Source organism: Bos indicus x Bos taurus, chromosome 17, assembly GCF_003369695.1.
Source record: "Bos indicus x Bos taurus breed Angus x Brahman F1 hybrid chromosome 17, Bos_hybrid_MaternalHap_v2.0, whole genome shotgun sequence".
Taxonomy (NCBI): Eukaryota; Metazoa; Chordata; class Mammalia; order Artiodactyla; family Bovidae; genus Bos; species Bos indicus x Bos taurus.
Genome location: NC_040092.1, coordinates 52,509,283 through 52,528,390, shown reverse-complemented (window position 1 = coordinate 52,528,390; position 19,108 = coordinate 52,509,283).

Sequence of the window (19,108 nt, the reverse complement as noted above, 5' to 3'; positions counted from 1 at the left end):
CACTGTTATCGAACAAAAGATAGTGTTAGAAGATTTTCAGTACTGTGTAAAATGCAAGAGTAAGGTCTAGTCTGGTATTACTTAAACTGTCAGCATAACATTTTACAACACAGAATACATTTGGAAAATCATGTTGATTTTATACTCAACTCTTTAATCATCTTGTTTGGAAATTCACAACAAACAAATACTCAGTTGTTTATGTGACATCTGAGTATATCAAAATCCCTGGGAATTTCTGCAGTAAAGAAACCTCCTTAATTTTCTTTAAGCTGCTTACAAAGCTAATGCAATTTACCTTTGTTCCTTAATAAATATGTATATCCAGTAGAATTATATTATTTGCTGTAACATTATTTTGACATGTTGACCTAGCCCAAATGACATCAACTGACAGATGAAAATTACTTGATCCTTGAAAGTTAAGTAACTTCCTAAGTTTTATATATATTTGGTGAAACAGTGAGAATGAGAAAGGTGTCTTTACTCCTTTACTCTCATTCTTCCTCTTATACCATTTTAACACATACTAATAATACAGTTTGTCTTAATACATTTAGATACTGATTTTACCATGATATTCAGCTATATCTGAAGAAATAAATCCTATACCAAACAATCATAATCAGTCAGTTCAGTTCAGTTCATTTGCTCCGTTGTGTCCGACTCTTTGTGACCCCATGAATCGCAGCATGCCAGGCCTCCCTGTCCATCACCAACTCCTGGAGTTCACTCAGACATATATCAATAAAATAATTACTGTTATTTTATACTAATAAAATTTTATACGTATTCATGAACTGATCATTTGGATGTCTAATACATCATTTCATCTATTATGGAAAATGGAGTGAAATTGATAATTCTTTTCTCATTAAGGTTATATAGCAAGTTATGCAATGCTATTAATGGACTTTCCTCAGATTCCTTTCACTGCAACCTTCTGAAGGTTTTAGGAACCTATGCTGCAGTATAACTGGTTCCCAAAGTGGTCATAAATGTGGTTACTATAGAAAAACAACCAGTTATACACATTTACTTTCATGTGGCCATTTGATGTCAATAGAAGGAGCATATACAGAATTTCTTCTCAGTGGCCATTTCTTAGTGCCTTAATTGGACAGGAATATATAAAGGAATGAAAGTACAGAAACTAAAAAATGCTGTGAACTCGAAAGTTCTACCAACTAGCTTTTCAAAGTAATATTATAGCTACTTAACATGGGACCCCATAAAGACAGTGAAATTGATTGAAATAATTGCACATTATATCATCATGAAAAGAGCTTTGATGTATTTTCACACAACAGCTTAGTGTTAGTCACTCAGTTGTGTCCAACTCTTTATGACCCCATGGACTGTAGCCCACTAGGCTCCTTTGTCCGTTGAATTCTCCAGGCAAGAATACTGGACTGGGTGGCCATTTCCTTCTTCAGGGTAACTTCTCGACCCCAGGAATTGAACCCAGGTTTCCTGCATTGCAGGCAGATTCTTTACCACCTGAGCCACCAGGGAAGCCCCAATAAATTATGTCTGGTGTGGGGGAAATTTCACTGTTCTATGAGAAAATACATCATATAATATATCATACATATTATCTCACAGAACAGCATAACTTCCCGCTACACCAGAAAGAACTTATTGGGCAGTTGGAGCGAATTGCAACTACTCTTCTACTGATAATTTTCAGCAAAACAAAGCAAAATAAAAACTAAACACACAGAAAGAGAGAGAGAGAAAGGCCTGCCTAAAGGTAGCATTAAAATTAATTGGAGTCTGAATAAGGGTGTAGGCCTATATTGCTCATTTTCTCCTGTATTAGTGTTCCTTTGAATTATCCTTTCTATCACCACTCTCTGAACGTTGGTAACACCGCCACCATCCAGTACTCAAATGACCACTTAATGGTCGCTGATACTAAATTTAGTTAATTTGCAAGGTTAGTTTGCATGGTTGACTACTGAAAACCAGCTTTACTTTTGAATGATATTAATTTACAATATATCCTATCTTCATTAAGAATGCTTTGGCCTTTTCAATCACTTTTTCTCTCCTCTTCATTCTGCATTCTATATTAGGTTTACTCTTTCACCATGTTTTCCTCTACAATAAAATTACTACTGACTCCTAGTCTCTTATCACATCAAGCTCAAATTCTGCCTGATTTTCAAGGCTCTCCATGTACATCTCTGGGTTATCAATATGTACCTAGCTTTGTTCTCTGACAGATCCATCCACTTGCATTGACCAAGTGGCTCATTTCACGTGCTCAGCCAAAATTTGTACTTATTCCCCAATGTCCTCCATGTTTGGTGAATGCTATGCACTCATGCTATGCTATGCATGTTTATTCATTAAGTGGAAAACAGTTTCCTCCCCTTTTCCTTATCTAAATTTTACTCCCTTCCAAAGTCTGTCCATTGAAATTACTCTCATCACTCTGACACTTATTTACCATTTTACCATCCTTAACATTCTGTAGCAATTTTGGCTCTTCAACATGAATCATCTCTTAAGAATACACCACGAACTTTGCTAATTATTTCATGTGTATTGTTTTTACTTCTTCAAGCCAATTTGCATACTTTTTCAGTTTGGATCAATGTCTTACACTCCCTTTATTTATCTTTTAACACACTTTCCTTACATCTAGCATAATGATGAGAAAATGGTGTGTGCTCAAAATCCTTGTTGATTGATTGATTGAAATAATTGCATTCCATCAGGTTGTTTTTGTCATTAGGTGACAGAATCAAGTTTTAGAGATTCACTTAAATGCCTGTCTATCAACCTGCAAAGAACTTATGCAATTGGAAGCCATCATCCTGAGAGTCAGACAAATCATTAACTTGAAAGGGACTGCCACGTATTAAAAATTCTCTTTATGGATTTTGATGAATTGCATTGTTTGATTCATTCTTTTGTATTAAACTATATACATGATGTATCTAGAAATAACATTACCTTTTCAGTGTATTAAAAAATGGCACTCATTTTCCTAGAATTCTCATCTTAGTTTACTGTTAAAAAGTTTAAAAAAGAAAATCACATGACTTTAGCCAGAGCTATTTTCTACATAATGCAGAAGTAGAATGATTTTGAAGAGAAACTAAAACAATAGTAAACTTACTAAGACAATGGTATTTCTTGTTAAACATCTACATAAAATAGCTTAAATAGATTAGTAGCAGTATTTATTTTCTAATACATTTATTTATTTAGCATATTACTAATATAGTATTTATCTAATTCCCTGCTTTTATTTCTTTAGATATGTGATCTGAAAAATATATACATATATACACAGTAGAGTGAACTATGAGTTTCATCACAAAACCTGATCATATATTTTTAAAATAGATATTGACCTAGCTTTCAGAATATCTGGATAAAATTAATAAAGCTAAATCTAAGTTTTTTGACTGAAGTATAGTTGATTTACAATATTGTGTTAATTTCTGCTGTAAAGTGAGTAAATCTAAATTTTTATTATGAAATTTTATTTCACAAATATTTTTGTATTTTTAATACATAGTATAAAGAAGAACATAGCATATGGACAATGGAGCACAATGAAGATTTACTTTTCTTCTGATTTTGAATTTTTTTGGTAGTTGGTATTTTTAATTCTCAAAGATTTGCTTTCTCACTGATTTAACCTTTATTGAACCTTTTAATTCCCAGCTGCTTTATTTCTGCTTTGGGAAAAGTTTTCAGTTTTTTTGCCCTTTATCTTCCCACAGACATTTCTTTTCTTTGTAAAGGCAAAGGGAGCAGATTTCCCATAGTTTTCAGACTATTTATTTTCTTTCCACACTTCATATTTTCTCAATCACAGATTTCTCTTTCAAACCCATCAACACACTCCATAGTTGATCTGCATCTGCCTTAATAGACCCCAGAAAATTATGTACACACACACTCTCCAGGACTAAGAGACACCTTTCTTGTTTAATAGCAGTATTTAATTCTTAGCGGTATCTTTTACTTTTTCAAGTTAGACCTGCACTTAATTCAATTTTTTTTAATAAATAAGAGGAGAAAGGAAATTATATGTCCATAGTTTGGTACTTTTGTCAGATTGTATCCTTTGGGGTACCCACAGAAGTAGAAGGTGTTGAAGGAAAGATTAGAATTTGGGTTCAAACTTTCATATTGGCAAATTGTCACACTCTTGGCAGGCAAGCATTTGGCTTTTCAAGCAGGCTTATCTTATGTTCTGTTTTTTGTTGATTTAGAAGAGCCAGAGCTCTGATCTGTTCAGTGTTTGTTTTAAAAACTGAAGTTTCAATAAAATGGGCAACTGGGCTGATTGGAGTGTGTACAGATGGTAGGTGGTATATAGTCAAGTGCATATTTTTATAACAGCAAGTTTAACTGGGACTCATATGTGCAGAGAGGTGTCAAGTTGAGAGCATCTCCAGCTTTCTGGTGAAGAATGTTGAATAATTCCTGCTGTCTTAAGGGTTAATACTTCCTCTTCAAGTGATATGGGTCAGCACTGATCGGTACTATTTTTTGCTCTTTGGTGGTCATCCAAGAATATAAAAGGAGAACATCTGGATTTCTGTCAGTTCCAGCCATGCTGAAAAGCTCTCTATAGGGTGTGTTTGTTTTTACAGATTCATACACATTCTCCAAATGTGATTTTCCAAGGCAGCCACATTTCAAAACTGTGAACTCTATCTTATTAAGTGCTAAAACTAAATAAAATATCTTTTAAGCTCCCATATGAAGTTCTAGTTCTGAGGCAAGTCACTTTTTAAAACACATGTTTCATGCTTGATGTAACTCCAATTCCCCTTCTTCCTGGGAACCATAACTTGACTTTGAGAAACACTAAAAATGTTCACTGTTTAATGATAATTAACAACTCTTAGTTGGGTTATTTTTGCAGTCTTTGGAAAACAAAAAGCTTTTTTAAACATGAATGTAATAGCTCTTTGAAGCAGTTGACATCTCTGAAGTATAATAAGGTAGAAATTTTATTCACAAGAGGGGCTGAAAATAGGGAAAATATAATCTTCTCCTAATTGTTTAGTCATTCAATCTCAAATCCAAACAGGTAAAAAGAAAATTCATTGGGGAAAAAACTGTAAGTCTCAAATCCCTGTCTGATTTTACAAAACATTTATCTTTAAACAACAACCTTTTAAGATGAGTGAGTTTGTCACCAACATGACTACTGCTTCTCCAAAAACTAAACAAAAATAACATTAATACTGATAACGAAGTCACTTCCGACTTTTGGCATCTTTGGCTCCATGTTGACTAGGTCAGTGTGACATAAAAGAAACCAAATTTAAATGTTTTACAGCACATTTCCAAATCCTTGAAACTGTATTTCCAGCCTAAATTTAACGTTTTAACATGAACTCAACTCCATTTTAGGTTTTCAATTTAGAATCTCTAGGAAGAGCTACGTCTGTACTCATCCCCAGTACTAAATTCATTATTAGCTATGAAATATTAGAATGTTCTTATATATCTGGATAATCTTTTCTATAACTTTAAACATTTTGCAAACTGATATGATCACTATCATTTTAACATATCTGACATCATTTCTTGCCCATATCTCCTAAAAAGAAACTTCAATATAAAATTTTATTATTTTTGCTTTTCTTTCCATTCAAAGTGCTCTACAATCATTTTATGAAATTTTTTTTAAGAAGTAGATTGTAAAGGTATTTCTAAGAGGAGGAAAATACTCCAGTGATATTGATATTGTAACTGGAATTATGAGGTTCTAACTATCAACACTTCAGTTGCCCCATGCCAACCACATATGTTAACAGTGGTCCATTTGAATCCTGTGTAACACTTTGGCCTGTTTGGTCCACAATTTGTAGCCAAACATATGGCGAGAGGCTTTGGAGAAGAGTCTTCAAGCTGGCTGACTGCTGTTGATGTCTCTGGGATCACATGCCCCATTTAAGTCTCTGCAGTTCCAAATTGGAGCCTGAACCCTGTCTGCCTGTGCTGAAATGTGAGAAGGTCCAGATTTTTTACAGCCTCCAAGCCTCCCAGACAACTATAATTATCAGCACTCCGAAGAGCTAGGAATATAAGCCAAATGCAAACAAATTAGGGAGGGAGACCAGAAGAGCTACAGCTGTTGGGTCAAGCTGGGTGCAAAATGGTTCAGTATTTTCAGAAACTGGAGAAGAATGTCACCACAGTGAACTTTCTGTGATAAAATGGGCTTGTTCTTTAGCACTTTTCTTTCTAGCACTGGAGGAGAAATCAGCCTAAGAGAACAGCTTTTAAATAAATAAGTATGGATGTGGTGAAGATAGGTGTGCAAAGATGTAAAAATTTTGAAGGGGTAAACATTATGTGATAATTTGGAGACTGTGCATTTTCTTGGGGAGATAGGCATCACTGATAATTATAACAAATAACTATCTTAAAGTTTAAATTCTGGGGCTGGATTTAGAGAGCCTATTCACTCAGAATTTAGAAAGAATTGGAAACTCTACCAGAACTAGAAAGCCTACTTGACTTTTTCTTTCAATTATAGTATTTTATTGCATCTCTTCTGAGTGCATATTTTCTGGTTTCATGTTTAATTTTCTTGTAAATCTATTCTAGCTAGTCTTCTCCTTTTCTTGAAACATTGCTAACATGAATGACATGCAAATAAATGCAGGGCTTCAGTTAAACTTCTGTTTTCATACTGCACACCCTTGATTCTCTGGGTTGGAGGCTTATTTCATCCTATGATGCCTTTGATAGTTTCATTCCTGTAGTTCTGGTACTTGCTGAAGTCCTGTGGAGCCAGTCAGGCAATGAATGAAGCAGAGGGGAAGACCTCAGGGGAGTGGGAAAGGGTAAGGTAAACTGGACAATGTTCCCATTCTAAAGGAAGCTTCCATGCCACAGCTCCAGCTGAGTTTTTTGTGGTTAGGTGAGAATAAAGACCCAAGGTCTCACAAATCTGGTTTATTATGAATATATTGTATGATTTTTAGATGTTGACAAATTATTGTTTTCTATTTTAAAGATTGATTTCTTATATATGTTGCCAATACTGATACTGGGACAGATTGAGCACAGGAGGAAAAGGGGGCGACAGAGAATAAGATGGTTGGATCGCACTACCGACCCCATGGACATGAGTTTGAGCAAATTCCAGGAGATGGAGAAGGCAATGGCACCCCACTCCAGTATTCTTGCCTGGAAAATCCATGGACAGAGGAGCCTGGTAGGCTGCAGTCCATGGGGTCGCTAAGAGTCGGGAACGACTGAGGGACTTCACTTTCACTTTTCACTTTCATGCATTGGAGAAGGAAATGGCAACCCACTCCAGTGTTCTTGCCTGGAGAGGGACCGGAAAGCCTGGTGGGCTGCTGTCTCTGGGGTCGCACAGAGTTGGACACGACTGAAGCGACTTAGCAGCAGCAGTGAAGGACAGGGAAATCTGGTGTGCTGCAATCCATGGGGTCTCAAAGAGTTCAACATGACTTAGCAACTGAACAGTAACAATACAATTCTATGAGCAGACCTCTCTGAAGGCATTTAGCCTAACGGCTGTCAATTTACAAACTTTGCTCTAAGACAAGCAATCTTTACCAAAAGTTATTACAAAGTATTTGAACTTTGGGTTTGTCCTAAGGAAACCAGCATTGTTTTTCTCCCAGGACCTCAGCTTCTCTTCCTACTTTTCCAAAAAGGAAATACCTCCTTCATGCACTCCCTCTCTTTGAGATTCAATGAGTAGCCCAATCCCATCAACTGTACCTTCTAAATATCTCTTAAATCTCTACTCTGTAGAAAATGTCCAGTTTCTACAACCATTGTTTTCCACTCGACTGCCATCATCCCTTAATTGGAATCTTACCTATTGATCTTTTTCTAAAAATACCTTACCCCTTCCTCTGCTTCCTGTCTTAGAGTTTAGTATCAATTTGCTTTTTCAGAACCCACTCCTCCAGACTTATCCTTATTAACCGTTTATTCCTTATTATTGTTTTCATAGCAACAGGTCTAAATAGCATCTGCCAACTCAGTACAAGAAAGCCATAGCAGATTCTCAGATTCTCAACTTGAGCCCCACTTTGGTGAAGAACTCAACTTCAACTATTCTTAGAGCTCTTCTGTCCCAAGATTGTTACCACATTTCTGAAGGACTGTAATATAGTACCAAAGTGTGGTGAGGCCCCTCAGTCACCCATCATTTTAGTTTACTGCTGAAATATAGTTTTTGATGCCCATATGGTCCTTGGGTGTGGCTCCTCTGCTGCTTCTATCTAAGCTTGGGACAGGAGTGTCACAGAGGAGGTAGGATCCTCAGTGGGATTCTGAGAATCGGTCCACTTTCCTAGACTTTTCCTAGTTGGGAAAACTCTTTTCTCCTTAATAATTGCCTCTATATAGCTATACTGTCCACCTCTTTATAGTCTGTTATGATCATTTAAGAGGCCACAAAATATCACATTATGCAATATTTGTTTCACCATTTAAGAACCCGTTTTTGCTCTCTTAGACCTACTAGGAAGCCATCCTTCATGAAGTTCTGCTATGACCTTGAGTTACTGCTAGAAAAGAGGGCCCTGAATGCTAAGGTTCTAAGAACAAGATGTACTTATTCCAGCCCTCCCCCAGCCAGGGTGATCTCTTTCTGGTGTGACATACGCATTTTTCTTGCACCTTCAAGGCATTTCTCTTATTCCTTCAAATCATCTTGTTTTTTGACAATGTCCTTTGATAAACCATTAAAATGAGACACTAAACTATGTGTACAAACATTCTGTTTACCCTTTTTTTTAAAACAAAAGAAGAAAAAAATGGTCACTCTCTCCCAGTGGGTAACAAAGTATATTTGCTTTTCTTACTCTTGGAGGGTAACTAAAAGGACGAGCCAGGTGAATCTATCCAATAAAACTGTTTAAAAGTTACACATGTAGGGAATTTTGTCACATTGTCATCAATCTCTTTCTACTAGACTATATAAGCTTCAGTAAGGGAGAAATGATTTTCTCATCTTTGTCATCTTAAAGCTCTATAAAAATCCTGTCACATACATCATACATGCATGATGTTCTTAAATATATGACCTATGCTAAGGGTCAGTGTGTTAGTCTACTAATAAAAACCACAAATAGGGTGTCTTAAACAACAGAAACCTATTTTCTTACAGCTCTGGAGATTTCTGATTTCTGATGAGGCCTCTCTCTTTAGATTGTATGTGGCTACTTTCTTGCTATGTCCTCAAAATGGACTCTCTTCTGTGCAACATGCAGAGGAGAGCCTCTTCCTCTTATAAAAACAACAGTTATATAAGATCACGGTCCCACTCTCAGAAACTCATTTACTGTGATTACCTCTTTAAAAGCCTTATCTCCAAACAGAGTCACATCAAAGGCCAAGGCTTCACTATACAAATGTTGAGTGGACACAATTCATGGAGCCAGCAAGGAGTTTGGGTAAAAGTAGCAGCAAAATTTTTTTGGTAAAAGGACAAGATATAAAATATTTTAGGCACTCAGACCATCCAGTTTCTACTAGTCAACTCTGCCCTTGCAGCATGAGTGAGTGAGGCTGTGTCCACTAAAACGTTATTTACACAATGAGGTAGTGAATAAACTGGATTTTGCCCACAGGTTGTAGTTTGCTGCTGCTGCTGCTAAGTCACTTTCAGTCGTGTCCGACTCTGTGTGACCCCATGGACAGCAGCCCACCAGGCTCCCCCGTCCCTGGGATTCTCCAGGCAAGAACACTGGAGTGGGTTGCCATTTCCTTCTCCAATGCATGAAAGTGAAAAGTGAAAGGGAAGTCGCTCAGTCATGTCTGACTCTTAGCCACCCCATGGACTGCAGCCTACCAGGCTCCTCTGTCCATGGGATTTTCCAGGCAAGAGTACTGGAGTGGGGTGCCACTGCCTTCTCCGGTTGTAGTTTGCTGACACCTAATACAGACCTGCAAATGTTACAACTTTCTTACCTATTTACACAACTCTCCATTTCTAGAAGCATATCACAAAATATCTGCTGCAACCATTTAATGACTTCTGTTTGTCTCTGGAATATGACATAAACTTCTAGGCATAAGAAGGCTATTTTGTTCCAACCATACCACTAGGCTTGTAGGATCTTAGTTCCCTGACCAAAGGTGGAACCTATGCTCCCTGCAATGAAAGTGCTGAGTCCTAACCACTGGACCACCAGGAATTCTCATAAGGAGGCTTTTTTTCTACTGAGTTGATAGCATGTCAGCAAACTTCTTTTCTACCCTGTACAGTGAATAAATAATGTTCACTTCTCCAAACAAAACCAAGCACATTTGCAGTTGGTGTTTTTGCCTAGGGTATTTCTTTTCTATCTGGAGGTTCATCCTCTTTGTAGACACCACTGCCTCACCCCATTCACCTGGAGCAACAACTGGGCTGTGTCATCTTCACAGTAGCCCAAACTCCAGTCAAAGTTACTCATTTCTTTTTCCTCTGAACAACACAAATGTTTATTATTATACCATTAGGTAAGTACTAAGTCAACTTCCCCAGCACTGAGTGCATCTTTTATGCATTTCTATAACCCAGCTAGTACTTAGCAATTTAAAAATATGTGGGAACTCTGTAAAAATATTGTGGGAACTTTCTAAAACAGCTCCCCCCCCCCACCCCCTTGAGTAGCATCCTGTGCTCTAGATCAATAGTTCTCAAACAGAGGTGATTTTGAGCCTACAGGAAATCTGACAATATCTGGAGAAATTATTAGTCACCATAACTGGGGGGAGGAAGGGTGTGTTGCCCCTGGAATCAAGTGAGTTGATGCTGTAGATGCTGGTACACATGTTCAGTGCACTGGACAGCCCCCATGATAAAGAATTATCCAGCCCCAAATGTTAGTAGTACTGAGGTTGAAAAACTGATCTAGGTCAGTCCAGGATATTCCTTTCCTTTATATTTGCTTTTTCTACAACTACTGTTTTAGGCGATTCCCCATTCTACTCAAAGGGATTCATATGGCTTTGTACTGCTTAACTTTATCCATTTGTTTTCATAGTAACAAGTTCTGAAGGTAGACTGTATTAAAGAAGTAAGAGTACCTAGGTCCATCTGGGGTCTATTTTCATTTAAGTACATGAAATATTTGTAGGAAAACATAGGAATGTTTGATAAGAAGCCAAGTTCAGAATATGTCTCACTGGTAAATTCAAGTGACAAGTGGTAAATTCATCCAAATTTCTATCAGCATGCTGGGGCAGAGCTAGGCTTGCCTCTGGGGAGCCTGGAAGTTTTAGGATGAAAACAGTGATTTAGAGTTATTTCAGGATAAATCACCTGTTAATACCTCCCCTCTGTGTTTTATTTAGAGTGTCAGAATAGTAAGGAGAAATGAAGAACTTGTTTGTAGAACCCAGAAAGTAAATGTTCTGAATAAAATAATATAAATCAATGCAAAAAAAACCCTAATATATGAATAAACTTATACCTTCTTGAAAGAAAGGAATGAAGAGAGAGAGAGAGGAAGGAAGGAAAAAGGAAAGACATAGCTGGTAAATTAGGACAGGAAGCATGAAGTTTGAGTCAGGTAGAGGCGAGTTTAGATTTAGTCACTAAATGCAATCAGTGGTATGACCTTGGACAAGTTTCTTATTTTCTCCTTTTTCCTTAGCTCAAAAATGGAGTTAGTATTGTTAGGAAATCAGATGAAAATATATACAGAAAACATCCATCACTGTATCTGGTACATAGAAAGTGCTAAATATACGTGTAAAAAATAACGTCTGACAATCTGTAGACCATAACTTCCTGGAAGTAATAGAATGTTCCAAGATAAAGTATTTTAGGGCCAGGCAGACCAGAGATATGATTTCTATGAATATATTTGTATGGGTAGCAGTAAAGTTAATAAAAATCTCTGTTCCCTCCTCTCACCAAAGTGAGTCAAGAATTTTAAATGAACCCCCAGTTCAATTTCCTCCACTGCCAGTTCTGCCTTTAAAGTCAAATGTACTACAGACAGATGCTCTTACTCTCTGCTACCACACCAGTCCAAACCACTATCACCTATCACTGAGGTGACACAGGCTTCTGCAAGAGGCTTCGGATGATCTCGATGTTTCCCCTTTTACTCTCTTCCAACTTAAAGAAAATCCATTTTTAAAGGTATCAATCTGTTACCCTTTGTAACAGGGTAAGATCACTGCTTTTGCACCTGACATAAAATCCAGACTTCTTACCATGGCTCCCAAGATCTTGCTTGATCCCAATCCTGTCTATCCAACTGTCCTCTCTTGTTCCACCTGTCTCTCTTCCTGCTCCAGCCACAGAAGCTTCTAGGCTTAGAAGTCAGGAAGTGCACCACACTTCTTTCCTCAGGGGCTTGGTTAACATCCCTCCTCTGCTCTTCACAACACTGACTTCTGATCCTTCAGGATTCAACTGAGAGTCACTTCACTGCAGAAGAGTTTCCTTCCTTTTCTTTTAAAGTAGGTCCTATATTGTTAATCTCAAAACCTATACTCCCCTTTATTCCTTTTTTCATTTATCACAGATTTCATTTATATACATGTTAAATTTGTTTCCCTGCAAACGTTTTGTTTCCTGACTCGGCCATAAACTCTAGAAATGGAGAGTACGTGAATGTACAGTTTACACCTACCTACCTAGAATATACACTATTTACCATGCTGGACCAAAAACAAATACTCACTAAATACTTGAATGAATGAATGAATGAATAATGAACAGTAGCTTAGTGTCTGACTTCCTGAAGAATTTACTAAACTTGCCTTTGAGTTGTGGAAGATGGAGAAAGAGTACAATAAAAGTTTTACAATGTCTTCAGTTTCAAGTGTTGATTTAAACATTTTTAATAAAAATGCATGCATAGTAGCATAAAAGGATGACTCATGATATTTCATTCCATGAGGCCTTTTTGTTCTTTACAGATAAGAATGTGTTTTGTATTCAAGAGGTACTCAATAAATTCCAGTTGAGTTACAACTTGTCACAAAGAAAATACTCTAGAAATACAAGGTGTTTTTCGTTTTCTTCTTATTTTCTCTTTTTTTGGTGAAGAATATTTGTATACGGTACTATATTACTTAGGTAAGATAGTGCTTAAATTTTTTAAGAACTGAAATATGAATTCTGTTGGAGTGACATATTTTCATATCAAAATAATTCTAAAAATTCTAACTTCATATAGCTAAAAGCACTTCTGTCACTGTTGTCACATTAAGTCCAAACCTTTTGGTATAAGTTTCATTACATAAAAATAAAAAATGAGTTTCTTACATAAAAAATGAATTTCTGAAAAGTTTAAAAAAAAAAAACAAAAATGTGTTCAAAATCACATAGCTATTAAGAAATAGGGCCAGGAATAAAACTCTAATAAGACTTAAAATCCATGTTTATTGTTTTGTATAACAGCTGTCTTTTCTATAAATGCACACCTTTCCTTATAAATCCACATCATCTATTTATCACTAAAGGTAATTTTACCATGGTTTGAAATTAATAATTTGCTTTTTCTATGCTCTGTCACATTTCCTCAAAGCCATCTGAACCTCAAGACAGATTTTCTATGGGGCTATCAGTTGGGTAACAGCCATGGCATACACATTTTTGGAAAAAAGTACTATGGCCTTTCAGCTATTCTAGGTAATATAGAAAACAGGAAAGAAATATGAGACAAAAGTGCTGCATTTCATGCACATAAGTTGCATAAATTTTGATTTTCCAAGTGTTTGTTGTTTCACGCTTTATGCAAATTACTGAAGGAAGTGTCGTGGCCCATCCAAGAGATTCCAAAGTATGCCAAAATGCTTTCAACTGAGCAGGGGAAACAAATCACAAATACATAGCATTTCCAAATAAAAGCACATGTCTATATATGAATATTTGGGGGGAAATCCCTGCAAACTTCTGGGAATAGAGCATTGCTCTGGAAATTCAGGAGAGGGAGAAATCAACACAGACTGTCATAGGTGATTTGGAATTTGAGTTCAACTCTAAAGCGCATGCAGAAAATGTCGAGACAGACAAAAGAGTGAGTCAGCAGTCTATGCTGGGGTACCACATGAGTATCTCTTGTAAGGAACTCTGGAGAATTTAGAGTCTCATAAGTATGATATAGTAATAGCCAAACCATTACAGAGCACTATGAGATAATGTATACTATTAAATCACATGGGGGCTTCAGTACAAGTGGTAAAACTATATGTCTTAAGAATTAGGCAGTAATGTTAACTGTTGTGCTGTTGATATATTTTCAAAGTATACATATTCCTGAACTTCCTGAGGTCACTGTTCAGTCCAAAGAGTCAAAAAACTAAGATCAACTACAAAAGGAGCCATAAATGCCCAGAAGACAAACATACCCTAGTTACCTACTCATAAATTTACCTCCCTGAAATCCCTGATCTCAGTGTGTTTGTGGATCTGTACCTTGCTAACGGTAGGCTACTGCACACTGCTGAACATACAGTGGGCAAATCATGCAGACCAGTTGCTAGGAGAAAAATGTCCATTTTGTAAACAAGGAAAAAGTTCATAAAGCCAATGAAAATGCTGGAGATTTGTTCAGATCATACACAGATTTTCAATACACATACGGAAACATATGTGAAATTCTATGTTTCAGAGTAGGAGCACACAAATTCATTTTTACACAAAGAATGGAATCTCCACAGAGTTGAATGTAACATTTGCAATTTCATAAGTGATTCAAGAGGTTTATATTTTATAATATAGCCATTCCCTTCTCCAGTGGATCTTCCCAACCCAGGGATCAAACCTGGGTCTCCTGCATGGCAGGCAGATTCTTCACCATCTGAGCCACGAGGGAAGCCCATCAATATTTACACACCTCCCACTTGAAATTATTATATATAATAAATGAAATGATATATATAACCTATTTAGAAAGAATATAAAGAATTTGAAAAGCACAATCAGAGAACATAATCTACCATCCTGTATCTGTATAAGAATCAGTTAATATTTAAATACCTTTGGGAACGAGAAAACATAAGAATGCATTTCTCATTAATGTTCAGAGACTCATCTATACCCTGACCAAAAGATACTTTGTTAGTCTGATTAATCCTATTTTGCAATAGGGTTAAATTGCATCCTGGTGGCTTTCAGAAGGTACTGTTCATCCTCAATTACCCAACAAAAAGAAAAATAATAGCGTGTGTGTGAGTGTGTGAGAGTGTATATATACATGTGCATGTGTGTAAATTGATTTTATCCTATGAAATCTGACTTATATGTAAAGCACCTGGAATGTTTTAAGGTTATTATTTTCTAGGCTTTACCTGTGTCTTTATAACTATTAATTCAATTTATACAACCAGGCATGATGTTGCTTCTATTCTCATCTTACATATGGCATTTTGCATATGGCATAGCTGAGGCACTGAAAGGTTAACTAACATATATAAGGTCACAGAAGTAATAAGGCACAAAGTCAAACCCAGGCTTCTGGCTCCAGTGCACATTCTCTTAATCACCAACCAGTTCTCTGATTGAGTGCTTTACTCTGCAAAGTGATATGATGAATTCCACTCCATTTTCTTCTTTTGTTACAGATTAAATTTAGGACCGAATGCTACTCTAAGAAACTGTTTGAATCTCAAAGTCGTTGGCTAGTTTTCGGAGTTCATTTCCAGGGTTTGGTGGACGGTAAGTTTCTTTATAATGAGATCTTTAGTACGTTTCACTTTACTTAGGTGATAGCTACAGGGAAATATTATGACCCTGTTTCCAAGACTGATGTTTCTATTTAGCTTCATAAATTGCTTGGTGTCAGCAGGACATAAATACAATCTGTATGTAGGTTCTGTGGAAGTCAATATCTTGAATAAATTTCCAACAGCCTTTTAGAAAATAATGGACTACACGATTGACTTTTCTTTCCTATTTGTAGACAAGCACTGAAGGCAACGTCATTTACCAAACTTAGAGGTAAATACCCTCAGTCTTTCCACGCCACTTGAGAACTGCAGTAAGAAATCTCAGTCCTCGGGAGATTCTCAAGCATTACGTAATCGTTAAGTGTAATGAAAAAGCCAACAAGCCTCCAGTTTCCGCTGGTGTTCTGTGCTAAGCAGTGGCTCTTCTAAAGGGTCACCATAGTCTTCAAGCCATCTGTAACCTCACCTCAACAGGAAACACCTCCTGCTTCTCAGAGAAGACACTAAGGGTGACCTCTTTCCATTTTCTGCCTCAACTTCTTTGCATACAAGGAACTTAGCACCTTCTCTGCTCATCAGGTGGTGGTGCTAGTGGTAGAGAACCCGCCCGCCAGTGCAGGAGACATAAGAGATGCAGGTTTGATCCCTGGGTTGGGAAAATCCTCTAAAAGAGAGCATGGCAACCCACTCCCATAGTTTTGCCTGGAGAATCCCATGGACAGAAGGGCCTGGTGGGCTACAAGTCTATAGGGTTGCAGAGAGTCAGACACAACTGAAGTGACTTAGCATCCACACACTGCTTATCAGTTTTACCTGTGGCCAGAACTCCCCTATCTCTTATTACTTGCCCATCAAATATCCCTCTATTTTGTCTTCACTTTCCTTTTCATTGATTCTTTTCCATTAGCACAGAAATATATTTATTTTACCTCAAAAAAAAAAAAAAAAACAAAACAAAACCAAGCGCCTCACTTGATACTGTAGGATCCTCTGTCTCTCTCTGCTTCCTTTCCATTTATGATTCTGGTAAGTGTATCAACACTCTCTATTCTGACTTCCTCTCTTTCCATTGCATTTTGATCCCTCTGCAGTATGGATTTTCTCCTATATTCTTCAAAGAAATGGCTCAGCATTCAGAGCTGCTTCAGTTTCAAAGATTTTTACATGTAAGCAATTCCACTGTTTGAATTCCTTCTTTACTTCATACACAAGATTTTATACTCTAAACACCCCCTGTTTTATTATTCCACTTCTATCCCATCACAGCACTCCTGGACTAAAATAATCAGTTTCATGTAGTGAAATAGTGACTTTCAAAAGTCAAGTCCACTTGGAACCATAGAATGTGACTTTATTTGGAAATAGAGTATGCAGATGCAATTATTAACAGCAAGACTCTCAGGATGAAATTATCCTGGATTTAAGGTAGCCTTTAAATTCAATGACTAGTGTTCTTACAGTAAGAGAAGAGAACACAAGTACTCACGGAGAAGTTCATATGAAGACAGAGGCAGAGTGATGCTGTATGAGACAAGGAAATGCCTGGGGACAACAGAAGCTAGCAGGGGGCAAAGAGGATTTTTCCTTAGAACCTTCAGAGGTAGCATGGTTCTACTGAAAACTTGATTTCAGACTTCTAGCTTGGGAATGGAAGAGAAGAGGTTTCTCTCCTTTTAAGCCACTCAGTTTGCCATACTTTCTTACAACTGCCCTAAGAACCTAATAAATTTCCTAAGTGGCATCCATGACTTCTAACTGCATGATTCTTTAGGGAATATTTTGGTAAAAACTATAGAACTCCCAGAAAAGACACACAATGTACAATTCCAAGTTTCTCATACAATTTCATCAGTTTTCAGAACTTCAAAGGTCTACCTATGGATCCATTATTCTTGCAGCCAATTAAGAACTATTTGCCTAGGTACAGTATCTAGAGTCAACTTACTACAATTCTGATTATGCCATTCTCCAATTTAAAAACAGTAATATCTGTCCTGAACTACAAGGCTCTGTACAGTATAACTTTGCTCTTACGTGCTACATCTCCTTGCTAAAACATACTCTTTTTTCACCCTTCAAATAAATACCTATTTCAGAGCATATATGGCTCTGTGCCCTCGCCCTTGCTGCATATGCTGCCTCAAACTCCCTTCCTTCTGCCAGCTCCCAGCCTTCGAATGAATTCCTAGTCATTTTGACGTTTCCTATAACTTATCTTATCTGTAAATCAAATGGTCTCACTGCAAAGTACTGATTTTACAAAGTAATTAAAGTCTTGGACAGTGACATGTTTATGAAATACAACATGCTTTACTTAGAGTGTAAGAAATTTTTAATTATATTGTAATATTTTTAACTTTCTATGTATAAATAGAAATTTATAGATAAATGTTTATACATAAATAAAAATGTTTCCCAATTCTTTAACAAAAAGTTATAATTATATTAATATAAAATGTAACACAATACTGAAATGTAACATAGTTCACTGAAAGATGAACTCCCAAGGTTGGCAGGTGCCCCATATGTTACTAGAGATCAGTGGAGAAATAACTCCGGAAAGAATGAAGAGATGGAGCCAAAGCAAAAGCAATACCCAATTGTGGATGTGACTATGATGGAAGTAAAGTCCAGTGATGTAAAGAGCAATATTGCATAGGAACCTGGAATGTCAGATCCATGAATCAAGTCAAATTGGAAGTGGTCAAAAAGGAGATGGCAAGATGAATGTCGACATTTTAGGAATCAGTGAACTAAATGTACTGGAATGGGTGAATTTAACTCAGATGACCATTATATCTACTACTGTGGGCAAGAATCCCTTCAAAGAAAAGGAATAGCCATCACAGTCAATGAAAGAGTCCAAAATATGTACTTGGAGGCAATCTCAAAAAATGACACAATGATGTCTATTCATTTCCAGGGCAAACCATTCAATATCACAGTAATCCAGGTCTATGCCCCAACCAGTAATGCTGAAGAAGCTGAAGCTGAATGGTTCTATGAAGACCTACAAGACCTTCTAGAACTAACACCTGAAAAAGATGTCATTTTCATTATAGGGGATGGAATGCAAAAGTAGGGAGTCAAGAAATACCTGGACTAACAGGCAAACTTGGCCTTGGATTAAAGAATGAAGCAGGGCAAAGGGTAAAAGAGTTTTGCCAAGAGAATGCACTGGTCATAGCAAACACCCTCTTCGACAACACAAGAAAAAGAATCTACATGTGGACATCACCAGATGGTCAACACCAAAATCAGATTGATTATATTCTTTGCAGTCAAAAATGGAGAATTTCCATACAGTCAGCATAAATAAGACAGGGAGCTGACTGTGGCACAGACCATGAACTCCATATTGCCAAATTCAGACTTAAATTGAAGAAAGTAGGGAAAACCACTAGACCATTTAAGTATGACCTAAATCAAATCCCTTAAAATATACAGTGCAAGTGAC